Source organism: Tamandua tetradactyla, chromosome 11 (genome assembly GCF_023851605.1).
Source record: "Tamandua tetradactyla isolate mTamTet1 chromosome 11, mTamTet1.pri, whole genome shotgun sequence".
NCBI lineage: Eukaryota > Metazoa > Chordata > Mammalia > Pilosa > Myrmecophagidae > Tamandua > Tamandua tetradactyla.
Genome location: NC_135337.1, coordinates 37,223,256 through 37,247,540, shown reverse-complemented (window position 1 = coordinate 37,247,540; position 24,285 = coordinate 37,223,256). Strand labels below are relative to the sequence as shown.

General features: G+C 37.4%; 1 long non-coding RNA gene across 7 annotated transcripts in view; it reads right to left on the bottom strand.

Moving 5' to 3' along the window:
• The window catches only part of LOC143649473 (uncharacterized), a 35,674-nt gene extending 11,656 nt beyond the window's left edge, over positions 1-24,018 (bottom strand). For 6 of the 7 annotated variants that reach the window (XR_013159021.1, XR_013159018.1, XR_013159024.1 and 3 more), the window contains exons 1-3: positions 23,917-24,018; positions 16,522-16,667; positions 15,155-15,336 (exon numbers count right to left, since the gene is read on the bottom strand). This is a non-coding gene — a long non-coding RNA (uncharacterized LOC143649473). Of the gene's footprint in view, positions 1-15,154; positions 15,337-15,853; positions 15,910-16,521; positions 16,668-23,916 lie in introns of all 7 variants that reach the window. The other variant, XR_013159025.1, reaches the window with a different exon arrangement.
• Positions 24,019-24,285: the final 267 nt, after the last annotated feature.

The following is a 24,285-nucleotide window of genomic DNA, read 5'->3' as shown; positions in this document are numbered from 1 at the left end:
AGAAAAGGAGGCTTCAAGTATGCCACAGACAAAACAAAATCCTGATTGGCATAAAGTGGCCCACGTTACTAAGCATGGAACTTTTACTGAGAGGAACCTGTAGATTATAAAATGAAGCAGTCTGGGTTGTACGTTGTTTTGTCTTGGCTTCTCTCTTATGTGCTTTCTTCTCTCACTTTCCTCCCATGAGACTAGCATAGTTGGACTAATACCAAAGTCTCCTCTTGATCAAGGAACAACACCACCCTTAAAAGACGTAATAAATATAAGGTTAGTCCCAGGGAAAGTAGGTGTTATGGGACATGTGCTCTGGGAACTACCCCTGGGTTTGTGAAATGGGCAAATAGAGCCCCTTCCTCTTGCATGAGGTCTAAGAAAGATCAATGGACAAGAAGGCCAGATGGAATGTAAGATGAAGTTCTAGGTTGTATATGCATGAAATATCTTTTATATTTTAGATTCCCCAGGTGTTCTAGTTTGCTAGCTGCCAGAATGCAATTTATCAGAAATGGAATGGCTTTTAAAAGGGGAATTCAATAAGTTGCTAGTTTTCAGTTCTCATGCAAGAAAGATCAATGGACAAGACAGCCAGATGGAATGTAAGATGAAGTTCTAGGTTGTATATGCATGAAATATCTTTTATATTTTAGATTCCCCAGGTGTTCTGTTTGCTAGCTGCCAGAATGCAATTTATCAGAAATGGAATGGCTTTTAAAAGGGGAATTCAATAAGTTGCTAGTTTTCAGTTCTAAGGCCGAGAAAATATCCCAATTAAACAAGTCTATAGAAATGTCCAATCTAAGGCATCCAGGGAAAGATACTTTGGTTCAAGAAGGCCGATGAAGTTCCAGGTTTCTTTCTCAAGTGGAAGGGCATATGGTGAGCATGGTGTCATCTGGCTTCCTGTTTCATGAAGCTCCCCGGGAGGGATTTTCCTTCTTCATCTCCAAAGGTTGCTGACTGGTGGACTTTGCTTCTCGTGGCTATGTTGTTCTCCTCTGCTCTCTCTCAATCTCTCATTCTCCAAAAGATTTCCTCTTGTATAGGACTTCAGAAACTAATCAAGACCCATCCAAATGGGTGGAGACATGTCATCATCTAATCCAGTTTAACCACCACTCTTGATTAACTCACATTTCCAGGGAGATGATCTCATTACAGTTTTAAACATACAATACTGAATAAGGATTAAAAGAAATGGCTGCCTTTATAAAATGGGATTAGGATTAAAACATGGCTTTTCTAGGGTACATACATCATTTCAAACCAGCACACCAGGAATCTGGTAAAATTGTAGGTTAGACAGGATTTTAATTAAGAGATTCTGCTCCTTCTGCTCCAGGCCACATACTTTTAGGAAAAACACTGAATTTCCATCAGAGGAAGGGCATTAAGAAAGAATGCAAAAGGTTGAGAATTTTGTAGGAGCTAAGAGTTTATTTAGGGTTTATAATGAACATTGCATATTATAGAACTTTCTGTGTTTGCTTTGCAATTGATGAAAAACAAAATAAAATGTCACTGCTTTTATTGGTGATGGGGGCAATTTAAAAAATAAATGATTGAAGAAAAGTGTTAATTTAGACAATTAAAAACAACATGTTATTAACTCTAGTTAATGATGTGGCCAATGGGGAAAATAGTTTAGTAATCAAAAATGAAAAGAATGAAAAATTTTATATATGTTAGGGAACGAAAAATTATATTTCTAAATAATTAATGTGTCAAAAATTATAATAGTCATTGCAAAATATTTGAAATTTAATAAAAATGAAAATACTGCATAATAAACTTTGTAGAGTGCAGCTAAAGTTATACTTAGAAGAAAAATTATGGCTCTTAAGAGAGGAAAAATTATGGCTCTTAAGAGAGAGAAAATGCTTAAATCAAGAAGTTAAAGAAAAAACAATAAAGTAAAATTAAAGAAAGCAAAAGGAATAAAATGTTAAAAAGGAGGGCAGAAATTAATAAAATAAAAACTGATACAGAGGACTTCCTGGAAGATGGCGGCTTAGTAAGACGCGTGGATCTTAGTTTCTTCTCCAGGACACCTACTAGGGGAGTAGAAACGATACAGAAAGCGCCCAAAGCCACAACAGAGATAAAAAAGACAGCGTACCCCGTCCTGGAACGGCTGGCTGGCTGAGAGAAGCAGCTCGGGTGAGATCGCCGAGGCGCACGGGCCTCACCGGGCGGGGTGGCAAGCGGCCGGAGTTACTCCCTTCCCCCTTCCCGGGCCGGCTGGGAGAATTGGAGAGGCGGTCCCCTGAAACCAAGGTGGCTGGCGCCCACACCATGCACAGCCCCCCGGACCAACTGAGAGAATTGGATCGGAAATCCCCAGGCTGCGGAGAACGGTGACGGGTGGGGGAGGCCCCTTCCAAACCCGTGACTCCCCGGGAACGTGCACTCTCTCGGGCGGGCCGCTGCCGCTGGCGCCCTCCCGCCACGCTTGTCACCCAGGGCAGACTAGGAAATTCGGACGGGCTCTTTCCCGGGCTGCGGCGACCAGCAACCCTCCCTGCGTTCGGACCCCAGGCCGGCTCAAGCCGCTTCGGCTAGCGAACCCCCCGGACGGTGAGAGTTTTCCAAAGTTTAAGGTCCCACAGCACCTTTTACTGGTGGGACCCACAGACAAACGTGTGCCACGAGCGCCACCTACTGGGCAGGATAAGAAAAACAGAACCCAGAGATTTCACAGAAAAATCTTCCAAACTTTTGGATCCAATACCCAGGGAAATCTGTCTAAATGCGCAGACGCCAACAGAAGATAACGGATCACGCTCAAATAAGTGAAAATATGGCCCAGTCAAAGGAACAAACCAATAGTTCAAATGAGATACAGGAGCTGAGACAACTAATGCTAAATATACGAACAGAAATGGAAAACCTCTTCAAAAACGAAATCGATAAATTGAGGGAGGACATGAAGAAGACATGGGCTGAACATAAAGAAGAAACAGAAAAACTGAAAAAACAAATCACAGAACTTATGGAAGTGAAGGACAAAGTAGAAAAGATAGAAAAAACAATGGATACCTACAATGATAGATTCAAAGAGACAGAAGATAGAATTAGTGATTTGGAGGATGGAACATCTGAATTCCAAAAACAAACAGAAACTATCGGGAAAAGAATGGAAAAATTTGAACAGGGTATCAGGGAACTCAAGGACAATATGAACCGCACAAATATACGTGTTGTGGGTGTCCCAGAAGGAGAAGAGAAAGGAAAAGGAGGAGAAAAACTAATGGAAGAAATTTTCACTGAAAATTTCCCAACTCTTATGAAAGACCTAAAATTACAGATCCAAGAAGTGCAGTGCACCCCAAAGAGATTAGACCCAAATAGGCGTTCTCCAAGACACTTACTAGTTAGAATGTCAGAGGTCAAAGAGAAAGAGAGGATCTTGAAAGCAGCAAGAGAAAAACAATCCATCACATACAAGGGAAACCCAATAAGACTATGTGTAGATTTCTCAGCAGAAACCATGGAGGCTAGAAGACAGTGGGATGATATATTTAAATTACTAAAAGAGAACAACTGCCAACCAAGACTCCTATATCCAGCAAAATTGTCCTTCAAAAATGAGGGAGAAATTAAAACATTCTCAGACAAAAAGTCACTGAGAGAATTTGTGACCAAGAGACCAGCTCTGCAAGAAATACTAAAGGGAGCTCTAGAGTCAGAACCGAAAAGACAGAAGGAGAAGAGTGTAGAAAGAAGGAAAGTCGGATATGATATATATAATACAAAAGCCAAAATGGCAGAGGAAAATATTATCCAAACAGTAATAACACTAAATGTTAATGGACTGAATTCCCCAATCAAGACATAGATTGGCAGAATGGATTAAAAAACAGGATCCTTCTATATGCTGTCTACAGGAAACACATCTTAGACCCAAAGATAAACATAGGTTGAAAGTGGAAGGTTGGGAAAAGATATTTCATGCAAATAACAACCAGAAAATAGCAGGAGTGGCTATACTAATATCCAACAAGTTAGACTTCAAATGTAAAACAGTTAAAAGAGACAAAGAAGGACACTATATACTAATAAAAGGAACAATTAAGCAAGAAGACATAACAATCATAAATATTTATGCACCGAACCAGAATGCCCCAAAATACGTGAGGAATACACTGCAAACACTGAAAAGGGAAATAGACACAAATACCAGAATAGTTGGAGACTTCAATTCCCCACTCTCATCAATGGACAGAACATCTAGACAGAGGATCAATAAAGAAATATAGAATCTGAATATTACTATAAAGGAGCTAGACTTAACAGACATTTATAGGACATTACATCCCACAACAGCAGGATACACCTTTTTCTCAAGTGCTCATGGATCATTCTCAAAGATAGACCATATGCTGGGTCACAAAGCAAGTCTTAACAAATTTAAAAAGATTGAAATCATATACAACACTTTCTCGGATCATAAAGGAATGAAGTTGGAAATCAATAATAGGTGGAATGCCAGAAAATTCACAAATACCTGGAGGCTCAACAACACACTCTTAAACAACGAGTGGGTCAAAGAAGAAATTGCAAGAGAAATTAGTAAATACCTCGAGGCAAATGAAAATGAAAACACAACATATCAAAACTTATGGGACGCAGCAAAGGCAGTGCTAAGAGGGAAATTTATTGCCCTAAATGCCTATATCAGAAAAGAAGAAAAGGCAAAAATGCAGGAATTAGCTGTTCAATTGGAAGAACTGGAGAAAGAACAGCAAACTAATCCCAAAGCAAGCAAAAGGAAAGAAATAACAAAGATCAGAGCAGAAATAAATGAAATTGAAAATATGAAAACAGTAGAGAAAATCAATAAGACCAGAAGTTGGTTCTATGAGAAAATCAATAAGATTGATGGGCCCCTATCAAGATTGACAAAAAGAAGAAGAGAGAGGATGCAAATAAATAAGATTAGAAATGGAAGAGGAGACATAACTACTGACCTCACAGAAATAAAGGAGGTAATAACAGGATACTATGAACAACTTTACGCTAATAAATACAACAATTTAGAGGAAATGGACGGGTTCCTGGAAAGACATGAACAACCAACTTTGACTCAAGAAAACATAGATGACCTCAACAAACCAATCACAAGTAAAGAAATTGAATTAGTCATTCAAAAGCTTCCTAAAAAGAAAAGTCCAGGACCAGATGGCTTCACATGTGAATTCTACCAAACGTTCCAGAAAGAATTAGTACCAATTCTCCTCAAACTCTTCAAAAAAATCGAAGTGGAGGGAAAACTGCCTAATTCATTCTATGAAGCCAACATCACCCTCATACCAAAACCAGGCAAAGATATTACAAAAAAAGAAAACTACAGACCAATCTCTCTAATGAATATAGATGCAAAAATCCTCAATAAAATTCTAGCAAATCGTATCCAACAACACATTAAAAGAATTATACATCATGACCAAGTAGGATTCATCCCAGGTATTCAAGGATGGTTCAACATAAGAAAATCAATTAATGTAATACACCATATCAACAAATCAAAGCAGAAAAATCACATGATCATCTCAATTGATGCAGAGAAGGCATTCGACAAGATTCAACATCCTTTCCTGTTGAAAACACTTCAAAAGATAGGAATACAAGGGAACTTCCTTAAAATGATAGAGGGAATATATGAAAAACCCACAGCTAATATCATCCTCAATGGGGAAAAATTGAAAACTTTCCCCCTAAGATCAGGAACAAGACAAGGATGTCCACTATCACCACTATTATTCAACATCGTGTTGGAGGTTCTAGCCAGAGCAATTAGACAAGAAAAAGAAATACAAGGCATCAAAATTGGAAAGGAAGAAGTAAAACTATCACTGTTTGCAGACGATATGATACTATACGTCGAAAACCCGGAAAAATCCACAACAAAACTACTAGAGCTAATAAATGAGTACAGCAAAGTAGCAGGTTACAAGATCAACATTCAAAAATCTGTAGCATTTCTATACACTAGTAATGAATAAGCTGAGGGGGAAATCAAGAAACGAATACCATTTACAATTGCAACTAAAAGAATAAAATACCTAGGAATAAATTTAACTAAAGAGACAAAAAACCTATATAAAGAAAACTACAAAAAACTGCTAAAAGAAATCACAGAAGACCTAAATAGATGGAAGGGCATACCGTGTTCATGGATTGGAAGACTAAATATAGTTAAGATGTCAATCCTACCTAAATTGATTTACAGATTCAATGCAATACCAATCAAAATCCCAACAACTTATTTTTCAGAAATAGAAAAACCAATAAGCAAATTTATCTGGAAGGGCAGGGTGCCCCGAATTGCTAAAAACATCTTGAGGAAAAAAAACGAAGCTGGAGGTCTCGCGCTGCCTGACTTTAAGGCATATTATGAAGCCACAGTGGTCAAAACAGCATGGTATTGGCATAAAGATAGATATATCGACCAATGGAATCGAATAGAGTGCTCAGATATAGACCCTCTCATCTATGGACATTTGATCTTTGATAAGGCAGTCAAGCCAACTCACCTGGGACAGAGCAGTCTCTTCAATAAATGGTGCCTAGAGAACTGGATATCCATATGCAAAAGAATGAAAGAAGACCCATCTCTCACACCCTATACAAAAGTTAACTCAAAATGGATCAAAGATCTAAACATTAGGTCTAAGACCATAAAACAGTTAGAGGAAAATGTTGGGAGATATCTTATGGATCTTACAACTGGAGGCGGTTTTATGGACCTTAAACCTAAAGCAAGAGCACTGAAGAAGGAAATAAATGAATGGGAACTCCTCAAAATTAAACACTTTTGTGCATCAAAGAACTTCATCAAGAAAGTAGAAAGACAGCCTACACAATGGGAGACAATATTTGGAAATGACATATCAGATAAGGGTCTAGTATCCAGAATTTATAAAGAGATTATTCAACTCAACAACAAAAAGACAGCCAACCCAATTACAAAATGGGAAAAAGACTTAAACAGACACCTACCAGAAGAAGAAATACGGATGGCCAAGAGGCACATGAAGAGATGCTCAATGTCCCTGGCCATTAGAGAAATGCAAATCAAAACCACAATGAGATATCATCTCACACCCACCAGAATGGCCATTATCAACAAAACAGAAAATGACAAGTGCTGGAGAGGATGCGGAGAAAGAGGCACACTTATTCACTGTTGGTGGGAATGTCAAAGGGTGCAACCACTGTGGAAGGCAGTTTGGCGGTTCCTCAAAAAGCTGAATATAGAATTGCCATACGACCCAGCAATACCATTGCTAGGTATCTACTCAAAGGACTTAAGGGCAAAGACACAAACGGACATTTGCACACCAATGTTTATAGCAGCGTTATTTACAATTGCAAAGAGATGGAAACAGCCAAAATCTCCATCAACAGAAGAGTGGCTAAACAAACTGTGGTATATACATACGATGGAATATTATGCAGCTTTAAGACAAGATAAACTTGTGAACCATGTAATAACATGGATGGACCTAGAGAATATTATGCTGAGTGAATCCAGCCAAAAACTAAAGGACAAATACTGTATGGTCCCACTGTTGTGAACGGACATTCGAGAATAAACTTGAAATATGTCATTGGTAACAGAGTTCAGCAGGAGTTAGAAACAGGGTAAGACAATGGGTAATTGAAGCTGAAGGGATACAGATTGTGCAACAGGACTAGATACAAAAACTCAAAAATGGACAGCACAATAATACCTAATTGTAAAGTAATCATGTTAAAATACTGAATGAAGCTGCATCTGAGCTATAGGGTTTTTTTTTGTTTTTGTTTGCTTGTTGGTTTGTTTGTTGTTGTTGTTTTTTACTATTACTACTACTTTTATTTCTTTTCTTTATATTGACATTTTATATCTTTTTCTGTTGTGTTGCTAGTTCCTCTAAACTGATGCAAATGTACTAAGAAACAATGATCATGCATCTATGTGACGATGTTAAGAATTACTGAGTGCATATGTAGAATGGTATGATATCTAAATGTTGTGTTAATTTCTTTTGTTTCTTTCCGTTAATAAAAAAAAAAAAAAAAAAAAAAAAAAAAAAAAAAAAAAAAAAGAAAGTAGAAAGACAGCCTTCACAATGGGAGACAATATTTGGAAATGATATATCAGATAAAGGTCTAGTATCCAGAATTTATAAAGAGATTGTTCATCTCAACAACAAAAAGACAGCCAACCCAATTACAAAATGGCTTGAACAGACACCTATCAGAAGAGGAAATACAAATGGCCAAAAGGCACATGAAGAGATGCTCAATGTCCCTGGCCATTAGAGAAATGCAAATCAAAACCACAATGAGATATCATCTCACACCCACCAGAATGGCCATTATCAACAAAACAGAAAATGATAAGTGCTGGAGAGGATGCAGAGAAAGAGGCACACTTATCCACTGTTGGTGGGAATGTCAAATGGTGCAACCACTGTGGAAGGCAGTTTGGCAGTTCCTCAAAAAGCTGAATATACAATTGCCATACGACCCAGCAATACCATTGCTGGGAATATACTCAAAGGACTTAAGGGCAAAGACACAAACAGACATTTGCACACCAATGTTTATAGCAGCGTTATTTACAATTGCAAAGAGATGGAAACAGCCAAAATGTCCATCAACAGAAGAGTGGCTAAACAAACTGTGGTATATACATTCGATGGAATACTATGCAGCTTTAAGACAGGATAAACTTATGAAGCATGTAATAACATGGATGGACCTAGAGAACATTATGCTGAGTGAGTCTAGCCAAAAACTAAAGGACAAGTACTGTATGGTTCCACTGATGTGAACAGACATTCGAGAATAAATTTGGAATATGTCCTTGATAACAGAGTTCAGCAGGAGGTAGAAACAGGGTAAGATAATGGCCAATTGGAGTTGAAGGGATACAGACGGTGTAACAGGACTAGATACAAAAACTCAAAAATGGACAGCACAATAATACCTAATTGTAAAGTAATCATGTTAAAACACTGAATGAAGCTGCATCTGAGCTATAGGTTTTTGTTTTGTTTTGTTTTGTTTTGTTTTGATTTTACTATTATTACTTTTATTTTTTTCTCTAGATTAACATTCTATATCTTTTTCGGTTATGTTGCTAGTTCTTCTAAACCAATGCATATGTACTAAGAAATGATGATCATGCATCTATGTGATGATGTTAAGAATTAATGATTGCATATGTAGAATGGTATGATCTCTAAATGTTGGGTTAATTTCTTTTTTTCCGTTAATTAAAAAAAAAAAAAAAAAGAGAAGGGATAATTGGAGCTGAAGGGATACAGACTGTACAACGGGACTGGATATAAAAACTCAGAAATGGACAGCACAATACTACCCAATTGTAATGCAATTATGTTAAAACACTGAATGAAGCTGCATGTGAGGTATAGGTTTTTTGTTTTTTTTTTTGTTTTTTTTTTCTTTCTATTATTGTTTTAATTCTTATTCTGTTGTCTTTTTCTTTTTCTAAATCGATGCAAATGTACTAAGAAATGATGAATATGCAACTATGTGATGTTATTAAGAATTACTGATTGTACATGTAGATTGGAATGATTTCTAATTGTTTTGTTAATTCTTTTTTTAATTAATAAAAAAAAAACTGATACAATGAAAAAATTTAAAAGCCTGATGCTTCTCTGAAGAGATTAAATTGTATTCAAAGTTCTGGAAAAATTGGTTAAAGAAAAAAGAGGATGATATGAGACATAAATAAAAATATTAATGATAAAAATGAAAATGTAACAGGAGAGAGTATAAATTTCATAAGAAAATGCTTTGAAATATGCTTTGCAAATATATTTGAGAAATAAGATGGAACAGAAAATTTTATAAAAGAATATAATTTACCAAATATGACTCCAAAAGGAATAGAAAACCTGAATAGGAAAGGAAACTAAAGAAAATGCTGAGAAAAGTAGTTCAAAATTTCCCATGATAAAAGCAGCAGACCGAAGTGATTTTAAAGATCAGCTCTACTAAAACATTCAAAGAACAGTTAATCCTAATCATAAACAAATGTTCTAAAAAACAGTGAATGTTTGTTTCTTAATGTTATTAGACTATTAACTTTAGTACCCAAATCAGATGAGGATGGTGTGAGAAGAAAAATGATTTCCTTTATAGATACATTTTAAAAATTATAAATAAAATATATCCAACAATAAGTTAAAAGAAGTCATGGCCAAGTTGAGTATATCTCAGGAACGAAAGTTGGCCAAACATTAATTAGTGGTGATTTGAAGGTGTGTGTGCCCCAGAAAAACATGTTCTTAAAGTTAAACCATTCCTGTGGGTGTGAACCCATTTTTTTTCTTTTTTTGGCATGCACAGACTCTGGGAATCAAACCCGGGTCTCCAGCGTAACAGGCAAGAACTCGAACATGCAGCTACCCATGCTAAGTAGGACCTTTGGGTGAGGCTACTTCAGTTAAGGTGTGACCCACTTCATTCAGGATGGGTTTTACTCCTATCACTCGAGTCTTTATCAAAGAGTGAATACAGAGAAAGAAAGCATGGAAGCAAGAGGCTGAAATGGAACGAGAAGAGTAGGGAGAGGTCAGCAGACACCACCATGTGCTTTGCCATGTGACAAAGGAGCCAAGAATCATAGGCAGTCAGTTCTAGGGAAGAAAGTATCACCTTGATTTTGGCTTTTTTCTGGCTTCAAAACCATGAGAGAATATATTCCCATTGTCTGCACCAGCCAATTTCATGGTATTTGCTTCGAGCAGCCTAAGAAACTAAACAATTAGGAAATCTATTGCAGTAATTTACCACATTAAAAAATTAAAGAAGAAAAATCAAATGGGATCACTCACCATATGCAGAAAAAATATTTGCTAAAATTCAACATTTTTAAATTCAAAAGCCTTAATGACCTAGAAATAGAAAGGAGATCCTTAAACTAAAATATATATATTTTAACCAAGTCCATGGCAAACATCAAACTTAGCGATGAATTATTAAAAATTCAGACACAAGATAGGTTTCACACTAACACTGATTGCATTTAATTTTGTACTGGAGGTTCAACCTTTGTCACTAACAGAATGAAGAAAATTAAAAAAATAAAAGAAATTAAAAGGAAAGAAGCAAAACACTATTAATTTACTAATGATATGATTATCAAAAAATGAAAACAAACATCATGTACAGACACAATTTAGAACTCAAAAGAGACAATCCTGTAAATTGGCAACAGATAGAAAAATATTTACAGGCGATGTCCCTTAAAGAAAGAGTTTCCGACGAAATTTTCAAATGGGAAGTTCAAAACCTTAAAGGAGAAAAATATAAAAATTTTAAAGGTCTAAATAAATGGAAAGACCTATCACAGTCATGGACAAAAAAGTTATTTTAATAATGGTGCCATTTCTCTTCAAATTAATCTATAAAATCTAATAAAAATTTGAATAGGACTTTTTAGTGGAATCTGGCAAGTGATTATAAAATTAATACGAAACGCAGAGAGTTAAGATGATTTAGAGGAAGAAGATGGGGTTGGCTAAAGTGTATAGTAAAAGGTATTATAATTTTAATTGTATTCATAATAATCAATATAGTGTGATATTGATTCAGACATAAATACATTGGACCAGTGGAACAGAAGAAAAATACCAGAACAGATCAAAGAACATGGAAAACTATGACATGTGGGCTTGGTGGCATTATAAATCCATTGTGCTGGGGCACCAGTTAACTATATGGGGAAAAAACTGAATTGAATTTGTAACTCATACCAAACAAAAAAATTCATTCCTGGTGAATTAAAGACTGAAAAATGAAAGTGAAACTTAAAATCTTTTAGAAAGAAATATAGAACATTTTTTTGATTTGAGCATAAGAAAAGACAAATAGGAAAAAACATAAGGAAAATAGATAAATGTGACTACATCAAAACTTCTGTCCAATAAATGATGCTATGAAGAATAAAGAAAAGACAAGCACAAATTGGGTATAGTTATCTGTGACACATAACTGGCAAAACATTAATATCTTGAAACTATAAACTATTCCAACAAATCAATGAGAAAAAGACAAGCAAACCAATTAGAAAATGAGCAAGCGAAAAAAAAAAAATTGAGCAAGTGACCTGAACAGCCAGAAGAACAAAACTGAGTGGCCAAAAACAGAAAAAGATAGTCATGGAAATACAAGTTTAATCCATAGTGCTGCAACATTTCTCACCCTTTAGATCTACAAAAATCAAAGAGGCTGAAAATATCAAGACTTAGTGAGATGTAAGGGAACTCTTATCAGTGTGAATTGATACCACCATATTAGAGACTGCACTGGTTTGAAAGGATTTATGTACCCTAGGAAAGCCATGTTCTAATCCTAATCAGTTTTGTAGTAACAATGGTTTCTTCTAATCCCTATTCAGCACTGTAGGTTGGAGCCTGATTAGATTATCCCTGTGGAAATGTGACTCAATCAACTGTGGGTATTAAACTTGATTAGATGGAGACATATCTCCACCCATTCTAAGTGGGTCTTGATTAGTTTACTGGAATCCTATATAAGAAGAAGTATTTTGGAGAAAGCTTCAGAACAACATAGTCACAAGAAGCAGAGTCCACCAGTCAGCGACTTTTGGAGATAAAGAAGGAAAACACCTCTAGGGAGCTTCATGAAGCAAGAGGCATGGAGATGCTGTCATGTTCACCATATGCCCTTCCAGCTGAGAGAGAAACGCCGAACATTATCAGTCTTCTTGAACCAAGGTATCTTTCCCTGGATGCCTTAAATTGGACATTTATATAGACTATTTTTAATTCGGACAATTTCACAGCATTAGAACTGCAAACTAGCAACTTATTAAATTCCCCTTTTTAAAAGCCATTTTGTTTCTGGTATATTGCATTCTGACAGCTAGCAAACTAGAACAGAGACCAATTTGGCAATACCAATGAAACCAAAGATGAGAATATCATTTGACCCACAATTATATCCATAGGTCTCCCAGAGAAATTCTAGTCTGAGTGTAGAAGATTCATGAATGCCCACATATATCTTCCATAGAGGACAGGGGCTTGGTTTTGTTCAGTCTCATAATATAGAGCCCAGAACACTGTCTGGCATCTAGTAAGTATATATTGGCTGAGTGAATGTGTTGAAAGCAGCCAAATTAACAACGAGATGAGAATGAACCTCAGTTCTGTGAACACGGGGATAATTTGTGCATTCCTTTAGACTGTATAACTCTTGCATCCCTTCCTAGCAGGTGCCTCTAGAGTTCCTCTGTGTTGTCTGACATTTTTGTCTTTTCTTATCCCAAAGGCCATACTTCTTGCTTTCACAAAATGCCTTGGGGATGGCCTATTGTTTCAACAGCTCATTTTCATGACTCATGGTTATTTATTTATTTATTTTTATATCAATTTTCCATTAACTTTCATTTCAAAAAAAAAGACCTTGAGAATTTCATGTCTTTGAAATACCATCCTTTCAAAATACAATGGTGGTACCATATAAGTAGGTTCTTGCTGCATTCAACTAAATAGCTCTGATTCCTTGCGTGATAGGCCTGTCTCCAGATCCTTCCTTCAGCAAAGAGCAGAGGGCTCCTGGGCAGTCCTCGTCACTAGCAACAATGCTTGACTTGAGGCATTAGAACAAGAAGCATTATGTAGATAAAATTGTATTATTTTCTTTAACATGAGATAAAAATGGGCTTGTGTACAAAAATGTTTTCACTAATCATTTTGGAGATCAAAGGTTTCATTTCCTAAGAGCTCAAACTTCATGTCTTTCAGCAAGGACTTACTTTGAACCCTGTTTAATGATGCTGTAGAAGATTTTTTTTCTCTTGAACTAAAGCTAAAAGACTTGTAAAAAAAAAATGTTTCAACGCCGAAGCACTTTAAATGACTGACTCTAACCACAATATATAAAAAGTATAATTCAGACTTGGCAGAGCGAACTAAATAAATAGTGATGATAAGCGGCCTATCTAACAATGTAGCCTCCATGTCTTGTCATTAACACAATTATGTCAGCACAGTCAATCCGCACATCGCCTTGACTTTAGAGCCAGAGACTGAATACATGCTTTTAAAGTTGGAGGGCGTAGAGAGAGAGAAGAGCTATCACACTTAAACCAGCAATAGGCTTCAGAGTTATTCAGGGCTTTTTAAGAAAAACAAGGTTATGCAGTTACAAAATGCTTTGTTGTTGCAGTAACTCTAAAATTATTCTTATGAGTTCAATACCATCTGTAATGACCTGCAGGCAATCCCAGACACAAAGAGGGACTCGAGCTGCGGCATTCCTTTCACATGCGAGAAACTGATTTACTTCCTGAAGTGATAATTAATGGGATTCCGTTCAGTTTCAAGTGGAGATGAATGGCACAAGAGGTGAGTATGGAATCTCAGAACGGTGATATTGTTCTGAGAGCTCTCCTGAGCGTCCTGGACCAAAAAACCTCCGTAATCGTAAGTGGCAGGTGACAGCACCTGCCAGCTGAATATCACCCATGACAACAGGCACAGGACAACAGGACTGGGCCACAGGAGAGAGAAGGACATGCCTGAGAATCCTGTATGTTGGTTCTCTTGTTTCGCTTTATGAGGCTCACTCAGGCTACGGCCATCTATTTGCATCATTTGTCGGACTGACGAGTTTCATTCACTGACACGACTGAAGTGCCACAAGAAACACTCGAATTAACTTGAGTTTAAAAGAATCTCTGCAGACTGGTAGAGAGGGTAAATGCTTTTGAAATTCAGGGAAGATGTTTGACTATCAGAGTTTGAGACATGAAAATATTACTTTGACACTTAAAAAATAGGAACAGCTCCCTGTGTTAGAGTAGATGGATTTCTATCACACCAGTTCCAGAACGCAGGCTGTTTCTACAAGAGAACGGCCTCAAGACTGCATTGGAAGGGATTATATAAACAAAATAAACTGTTTATTGGGCTTTATCCTGTATCATGTTCTGTTGTTTGGTAAGCACTTTGGAGAGTATTAACTGAATCCTCAGAGGCCATCCCCCAAGGGAGATACTGTTATCATCCCCATTTTACAAAGAAGGAAGTTGAGGTGCATGGAGATGAAGTCAATTAAAGTATTATGAGCCTTACCAGGGACAGCATTTAAACACACTTACCTCACATTAAAGTCTGGCTTTGCTCAGCCTCCTGGGATATGTGTTCATTTAATTTAAATATTTGTTTCGTTGTCCATTTTACTTTCATTTTTGCCATTTCAATCTCCATTCTTCATAATCAACAAAGTTCTCGAGAACCCTTGTCAGCATTCTCTTAGGTAATTCTCAAAACATAAGCTGTCCTAGGAGACAAATCATGCTTATACACCTCTGTCCCAGTATAAACAACGATTCTAGTCCACCCATCCAGAGCTCTCTATTGTCCTTACTCAGCTTCATTTTTCCCCATATCATTTTTCACCATCTGACATATTACAGATTATGTATCATTTGTTTACTTGCTTAGTGTCTGCCTTCCCATCTAGAATATAAGCTGCTTGGAAGCAGGAACTTTTCTCTGCCTCACTGTTGATGTTTAGTGTCTAGCATGTAATGGCTGTTTGTGAAAGAATGAATAAATGATTTTGTTTGATAGTGAGCCAATTAAGACTCAGAGATTCTTGTCCAAGGTCTCAGAGAAAATTAAGAGGAGAGTCTGCTCCTGGAACCCAAGTCTGAGGGCTATCCAGTCTTCTCTGCATCAAACCGCCTTGCCTTCCAGAAGAGAGGTTGTCAATTCTACTTAAGAATTGAAGAATACTGTCTTTATCAGTTTGGGAGCAGATCGAAGTCAGGAAAGGAAAATTTGGTGGTACTTACTGGTCTCAGGAAACTAGTTTGAATGTTCTGGGTAACCAAAAAGCCAGCAAACTTGGCTATCAAATAAAATAAGTTTGTTACTTCTCAAACAATCTGACAAAAAATTCTGACATTTCAGAAATAATTTAATAACTAACATGATGCTACTGAATACAGATTTTAAATGCTGTGGCAACCTGTTATGTTTGGTGCATGAGAGAGGCTATATTATAGGATATTAAAAATATAAAGAAAAATATTATTTCTCCACTTTCCATTCCAACTAAGGCCATGTTATTATTATTATTTTACTTCTTCCTAAATATCAGATACCAGTTTGATTGAATAAGTATAGGTAGAAGAATTTTTTAAATCATAAGATGTTTTGAGTGGCAATTAGCAAGTCATATCTCAAGGTTTTGGGACATAATACAAGAGACAAAGATTTGGTCTTTACTCTGTAAGTGCCTGAAAATCATTAACAGTTTCATGGACAAAGGATGTTCGTCCCAGGGAACAAAAAGAGAGCTGAGAATGTTTGCCAAAGACCCAAAACAGGAAAGAAAGGGCAGGAATAGCCCACCATTTATCAATGGTGGACCAGCAAATCCGCTCAGTTATCCTATGAAGGGATTGTGATGTTCATTTTACAAATGGAAAGTGAGGCTTATGATAGCTAAATAACTTACCCAGGATCACACAGTTCATAAGGGATAGAGCCAGAATTTAAATCCAGAAATGCTGGTTCCAAATTTAAAGCTGCTAAGAGATAGCATGGCTGCCACAAGGGTCTTGAAATCCGTTTCGTTCAGAGCACCTTGCCCTACAGACTGGACTAAGGAAAAGACGGGGTTAACAGATCCAATTTTGCAGCTGATTAATTGCAATTCACTTAAAAACAGTAAGCCTCAGTTTCCTCCAATGTAAAATGAGGGTAGTAATACCTACACTATAGGTATGGTATGAAGATGAAAAGAAACACAATGATGGATGTGTAGTACGAATGGCATGTATGTCAAAGCTGCATGTACTTCTGGGCAGTGAAAATTCTCCTTTACATGCATGTTTTTATCTATAAGTCACTTTCAACATCTTTGGTTTGGGTTGGGGAGGAGAAGGGTAGCACTTTCCAAATACTTGTAATCATGGATCTCCAGCCAGGGATGATGTATATCAACAAAGATATTAACTAACAAGTCATAGGAATTTCCCTAGAATTTCCCATTAACCAATTTTCTGAAGAGTGGGTGAAGATGCCGAGAAATCTTCCCTGCTGGCACTGGAAGAGGAGAACACAAAGAATTTGGGAGAGTAAACCACCACAGTGCTGAGAATATACTCCATTAACTGTTAAAGTCTCAGTGGTTCTCAGCTTTGATAACTCTGAAAAGAATATCACTGTAATGAAGAACCTGGAACCACGAAGCTTTTCCACATGTATAATAATTAGTACTCCTTTTACTGACTACCTGCTATAGACATGGCATTATACTAAGTGCTCACATATATTTTCTCCTTACAATAGCTTTTTGAGTCATATACCATCTCCATCTTACAGACAAGGGAACTGAGGCCTACAGGATTTAAGAAACTTGCTCCAGGTTGTCCAGCCCCAAATAGCCAGATCCCAGATCTCTCTGTCTATACAGCTGCTTCATGTAACAACACAACTGTAAAATCAATCTAAATTCTTTAGGGGTAGGATGCCACTTGATTATTTATTACCATCTCAGGGGAGGAGATAATAATAATCTGGGGAGGAAGATTGAAGTATTCCCCAGTGGAACAGGTGGAGATGGGCCTCCTGTGGAAAGGATGGGGTCTAATCTTAGGTTTCTGCAGCAGTTTGCCCCATGCCTGTCACCTGTGATGTACACAGCACTGAGGGAACTGTCCCGGAGGCCCACATGTAAATGAGGGTGTATCCATGTCAGAGAGATGAGGGCAAACCTGAGCTAGGGAAATGCTTATGTAACAAATGGCCTGGCATACAAAGAAAGGTTTAACTGCAAACTGGAAAGAGGGCTGACTAAGCAACAATTAATAAGGACATTTGACAATTTACTGGAAGGCCACAAAATCAAGAAAATAATAAGAAAAAGTGTAACACAAGTAAGGCATAATGGTACAATAATTGTTTTTCAAATTGCATTGAATAAAATTAAGTAAGGAAAAAATTAGGACAAATGTCAAGAATCTCCTCGGCAGAATTAACACCAGCTGGAATGTGGAGGGTGTCAGACCTGCTGGGATCTGGTTCCATGGCCCCCACTGTGGAGAGGTTGCAGCAATGCTTTCCTCATATGAATCCAGCCCCATTCAGTCCCTAAGCTGAGGTTTTATGTCATGATTTGGAGGTACTCTCACATACTTTCTGGGGCTCAGCATCAAGTCACCCTTTGCTGAACAGACTCTAATTTATGCCCCTGTTTCCTACAACTGGCCTTTTGTCTTGCTAGTGATTGTCTGTCTTATTCCTTGTGCCTGAGACTCCTTTTTATTAAGCTATTTAGCCATCACTGATGTACAGACGGCATGTTTGGTCTTTCTAATGGTATTCTCACATGACAACTAACCATATGTCTATTCAAGTTAATTGACTGCCATTGGATTTCCTTTGACCAAACTCCATCGTTTCATTAGAATACCCATGACTTTCACTGAACTATCATCAGTTCTGAATTATCATCTGTCTCAAAGATCCCCCTCTCTGAGTGGGCCAGATTTCCACCCAGCACCTTCATCTGGAATGGTCCCCATCTCAGAATTGTTCCCACTCTATGGGGTGGGTCTACTTGTACACCTTGGCCATACTTGGCCCCCTTCCACTGTATCACTCGGGTATGACTATAGCAATTCAATAGAAGAGGCTTTGGGAAGGTCATCTAGGTTGGGTAACACTTGAGTTGAGCCTTGAAAAAAGAGTTAATTAGGTTGGCAGTGAGAGAAGAAGAGACTGAGAGAAAGACACTTTAAATGGAGAACATAGCTAAAGTAGGGAAGTATCACAGAGCATTAAGCTGCAAGTAGGTCAGTACAGCTGGATGGTTACATATGAGATGAAGAATGGTAGAAAATGGTGAGGTAGAAGTAGACAAAGGGCTAGACTTGGAATTTTTTATGCTGCATTAAAAAGTTTGGACTTTGTCTTGAAGGTGATGGGGAGACATTGAAAGTTTTTAATTGGATTAATTAATTTAATATTATCTGTTTTGTATTATAGAACAGTGATTTAGGGGAACAGAATGGGAGGTAGGGATTGAGGGTGTAGACAGGGAAACCTGTTAGGACATTATTTCAATGTTCCAGGCTAAGGCTGGGGAAGGAATGAACTCACAGGAAATGGCAGCAATGTGTTGACACCTAGGAATAGGAAAAATATTTTGGAGGTAGAGTTGGTAAGAATTAGCATCATGACATAGAGAAGGTAAGCACAAGGTTGGAGTCTAGAACAACTTCTGTATTAGATTTCTAATTTCTATATTAGAATAAAGGACAAATATCTCTTTTAGGCAGGAAGAAGGCCAAGCACTGGTTCTCTCTAGAGATGTGGGCTGGGTAAGATCACAGGAGTGCAGAGCACAGAGCAGAGCTGAAACTGTGGACCAGGCAACGGCTTCAACTGAAGTGTCAATCTAAAGTAGCTAAGAAGAGTGAGAACCCGGATATGAGAATACCCTCCCAGAGGCAAAAGATTCCAAATGGATGGTAAGAGTCTGAGAGATTGAGTCACTCTGGCATCTAATCACAGGCAAAGGAGTAGAGATGATTGATTTAATCGGGGGCATGCTGAGTGTGAAGTGTCTATTGGTGAATATTGGAGATATTCACCAGCAGTTAGATTTTCTATGGAGTGCATGACTAGCATTAAGCTCAATCTAGTCCGTGGGAATAAGTAAGGTGGCCCAGTATGCGTTCCGCAGGCTGGGGATAGGCTGGTACATTACTTTTATCGTCTTTCTGGTTGTCCTCCATGATATTCTCATTTTCTGTCTTATGTTCCTTTGCTATTATGAGTTCCTTTAACCTCTGCTTGTTCCACTGATCCACTCACAGCTCCTTTGGCGCTCCTACAATCCTCTTTGAGCCTCACTTTGCTCCTCTGATCCCTTCTATGCTTCCCCTGTGAGTCTTCAATTATCTCTCAGCTTTGCTGATCCCTCAAATCCCTTAAATCTCAGCTGTGAAATGCACACTATTCTTAGTAGGCATGTCCCTTTTGAAGTCATTGGGAATTTACAAACAACAACAAAAATAAACACGATCCATCTGCCATAAAACATTGATGCAATTTAAGAAAAAAATGTTAGAAGCGGTAGTTTTAAACTACATAGCTCATCTTTCCTTCTTTTTAAAGAGCAATGCCTAGAAAAGATTTTAGGTCATATTTTTTCCCAACCACTTCTACTTTTTAAATTTTAATCGAGTTGTTCTCCATTGAAAAGGGATCTCGAACTAGCCACTCAATATAATGTCAAGAACTGCACACACACCACACACCCCAAATTGGATTCTGCATTTACTAACTGGGGCTAAACAGAAATCAATTTCTGCATGCGCTTTGAACATCAGAATTTCACTCAATATGATTACAAATGGTTGTAAAAGGTCACACAAAGCCAGGTTTAGAGTCATGAGGTTGACTAGCCTTTTAGTGTACTTTTTTTAAAGACACCCATAAAATCATGTGTCACATTGAAGACTCGGTTATCTATCTATCAATTGCAGGTTAAACTTGCTTTGTGTGCTGTGAGACAAAGAATTCCCTCTAACTTATGTTTATAAAAAAGACAGAGTGGTATATGGAAAGGTCTTGAGCTCTGGAGGCAGAAGGATCTGTCTTCTCATTCCACTGCTACTGATTTCTTTGGAAGCATGGAGTGTGTATGTGCATGTGAGCGTGTGTTCTGGCAGAGAGAACTTCCATTTCATCATCAATTAATGTTCTGAAGGCATGTCCCAAGGGGCATTATATTTATAATTTCAGGTATCATGTGCTCAATAAGACTAGAGCCTTTTCATTATACACCACTGTCTTCCTTATAAACGGCTTCTCTTACTAATACGCTATGTAGTCTTAACTTTGCAAAGCCTCAGCAACTTAATCTTTATAATGGGAACAATTATAATAAGATATGAATATAGAATCATTATGGGGGTGCAATGAAGAAATATACATGTAAATACCAGTACATAGTAAGTTCTCAATAAATTGTAATTATTTTTTGATAGCTGAGAACCTTAGAAGTGAACTATCTTAGTTTTTGTTGGTGGAATAGAGTATAAGCAGATAAATCAAGGAAACTCTTTTATACCCTTCTGCTTTACAGAGTGGTTGCTCCTTGTCTATCTATAGTCTCACTGACACTTAGGAGATGGCATCAAGTTCTCATTCACGCTATAGGAAACAACGTTACTAAAGTTCTTTTTTTTGTGCTCTTTAACTTACAGTTTGAAAATTTGTGCCACTGTTTATCACTATGCTACATCAGCAAAATATCAGTAAGGAACATTAATTATCAAATGTGCCAGTTTTGTGACCATTAAGTACCTCATTAGATCCTGTTTTGGAAATTGCATTTATGAGCATCTTTATAGAAAAGAGCACAATGTGACTGACACTGTTTAACCACAGCAAAATCTAAAGCAAGATCACTTATTTAGTGTACCTCTTTTATTATTATTATACTGCAAAACAACAAAATGATAATTTCTTTTTGCTAGCATAACCAAAAAAAAAAAGACAATCTCCACCTCCAAACACATAGCTTGTTTCAAGGGCTAAACTACAATCTTTGAATATAAAAACAATCTTTGTAGATTAAAAAAAAGGTGTATCTTGAAGATCAACCTGCAATTTCTGTCTTGTATTTAAGCTCCCTGTTTGAATGGCGAAGCCTGTCTATACCTATAATCATTTCTCCTCATTGTGCTTCCTGGAATGTGGGTAATGCTGGTCCCTGTTGACAGGTTTTATATCATATCATTCTTATAGGCACTGATTTTTTAGTAGTGGTTAGCAAGAAAATCTGATATGCTGCAACTGTGAAGGAAAAAAATAGAAAAGAGAAAAAAATAAATTAAAACTACATTTAAAATATATGATATAGCCTAACCTTTTCTCCATTAGAGAAACTATAGTTGCAAAAAAGATTAAATACAAATTTGCTTTGCTTTTAAACCTACTTAGGGAGCACCTATCCTATCTGTCCGTATAAATTCCAATGGAAAACACGATGACATGCAATTACTAATCTCAATGTACACAGCTATGCCTTGGGGACTTGGTGGTTCATATTTTACTGTTCTGTAATCAAATACAAAACTAATGAGTAAAAATATGCTTCCCCCAATAAATTTCCAGCACCTGGACAAGTGTCTGACAGGGAAATGGAGGATGTGCACACAAAATTCATTCTGCAAAGCTATTAAAGTGTTATACTTGCCAACAAGTGTTCATTAAACAAGAATGAAGGATCTTTATGCCAGTTTCTTACCAAAGGCTTTTTAATATTTTAATGGAGAGTAAAGACTATTTATCTGAACTCTGATCAGTTAACGTTCAGATCTGTTATGAAGAAACAAGGAGTCCTTTATAATACCTTTCATAAAAATCCACTTTGCAATGCTTCAAATAAAGACTAAGGACTGTAAAAGATTATGCAGCATATAAACAAAATCAGTATCATTTTGAAATTATATGGTTATCCCCGGAACTCCTTAGTACATTAGAATCATGCTGTATTTTTATTTAAAAAGTGGTTAACAAAATCCAGTATACAAATGAAAACTAGAATTAGAGGTGGCATCCCAGCCACGTGACTTTATTCAGTCTCCAGAAAGCAAGAAGTACAGTTAATGGGGAAGATGAGGAGAAAAGAAGGCTCATTTGCCTAGAGAAGAGAAGAGAAAAGAGAAGAGAAGAGAAGAGAAGCCTCAACATCCATGTGGGGTGCTGGGAACTGCTTTTCAAATCAGAATTCAAATAGATAACACTCTACCTAGGAGCCAAAGTATTTGAACACATACAAAACATAAAAGTTGTGAAATAAAAATGGTCTTATCAAGATTGTAAAACAGTACCTGTGAGACAATATTTTAATGCCAGGTTGCCATTCACATTCCTTTTGGTCACTTAATTCCACTATAAGAAATATACGCAGACATATATGAATGTGTGTTTATATATATTCATACACATATCCATGAATTCTGGAGCGGACAGGCAGAACTGAGGCAGGAATCTAGATGTGGAATATCAGGTAATGTGACTTGACCCCTGGTACCTGCATTTATACATCTAGGCCCCTCCATGTGCATGCTTACAAGACACCGGTGGAGGCAAGACAGAGCATAAGTCAGACTTGGTCCAATTTGACTCTTCATGACAAAGGAAGAGAATAATAATAACAACAGCAATAGCACTGAAACTAGTAATTATTGACTACTAACTATGTGCCAGGCACTGTTCTGAGCACGTTACATTTATTTCCCTATGTCGTCTTCAAAACAACTTAATGACAGTGCCTGCCCATGTAACAAGACAACTTAATGAGGGAGATAGTATTGTTAATGCTATTTTACGAATAAAGGAACTGAGGCACAGGTGATCAGACCATAGTTTGTGGTACAGGGGAGATATGAACTGAGGCAGTTTGGCTCCAGCAGCGGCACTTCATAACGAGATATGACAAAAGCTTCAGGAAGAAGCCTGGAACAAATGATGCCTAATTTGTAATCCTTGTCTGTGGGTACCAAAGTGACTGACAGCCCACAGGGAGGGGGCACGTTTGGTGGAAATGTACACCATAAAGGGCAGAGGCTGAGATCACCAGGGCCATTCATTTCCTAGTGAAATTACGTAGGTTATTTAACTGCTGGGTTTGGGCTTTGGTAAATTAATAACGTGCAGTTAGATACGTGTGTGGAGAAATAATGAATACTTTTTGCATATTGTGAGCCCCTCAGATAAAATATGAAAATCCCAGTGAAATGTGTTATGGCATGCCTGGTAAATTCCCACCTTGGCCTGAAGCGTGCAGAGGAAAGCTCTACTGAAACCAAAGACACTTTTCAAAACTTACCTCTCTGTGAGTTGGACTCTACTTGTTATCTTCTAAGCGACATGGTGGCAATAGGAGCATATTTTTACTAACCGTCAGAACAGTATCACAATTATTGGCTGGATTCATCCGCCGGACTTGTTTTTAGAGAGTTCATCGCAGATTCTAAGAGCTTTCATTTGGAGCTTTAAGTTTCCTGGGAAAGTCTACAAGAGACCGTATAACATCAGCTGAGTATGCAGCTATCTTTATCTCTGGGAAAGGGAAGAGTGAGTTCAGGGAGTCTCTCCCCTGCTCCCCCTTTTTTTTTGATGAGAAAAGAGAAGGGTCAGAATTTGAGAGAATGAATTTGGCATTCAGGCCAATGACCTGTTCGGATCATGGGGAAAA